Genomic DNA, 239 nt, shown 5'->3' with positions numbered 1-239 from the left:
ACCGGGTTTGATTCCCCACTCCTCCACTTGCACCTGGCTGGATGACCTTGGGCAAGCCGTAGTTCTGACAAGAGTTGTCCTTGAAAAAGAGCAATTTCTATCAAGAGCTCTCTCAGCCCCACCTACCTCATAGGGTGTCTGTTGTGGGGAGGGGAAGGGAAAGGAGATTGTAAGCCGCTCTGAGACACCTTTGGGTAGTGAAGGGCGGGGTATAAATCCAATCCTCTTCTTCTTCTTCT

Source organism: Gekko japonicus, unplaced genomic scaffold (genome assembly GCF_001447785.1).
Source record: "Gekko japonicus isolate JY-2015 unplaced genomic scaffold, Gekko_japonicus_V1.1 scaffold503, whole genome shotgun sequence".
Classification (NCBI taxonomy): Eukaryota; Metazoa; Chordata; class Lepidosauria; order Squamata; family Gekkonidae; genus Gekko; species Gekko japonicus.
This window is presented reverse-complemented; position numbering follows the sequence as displayed.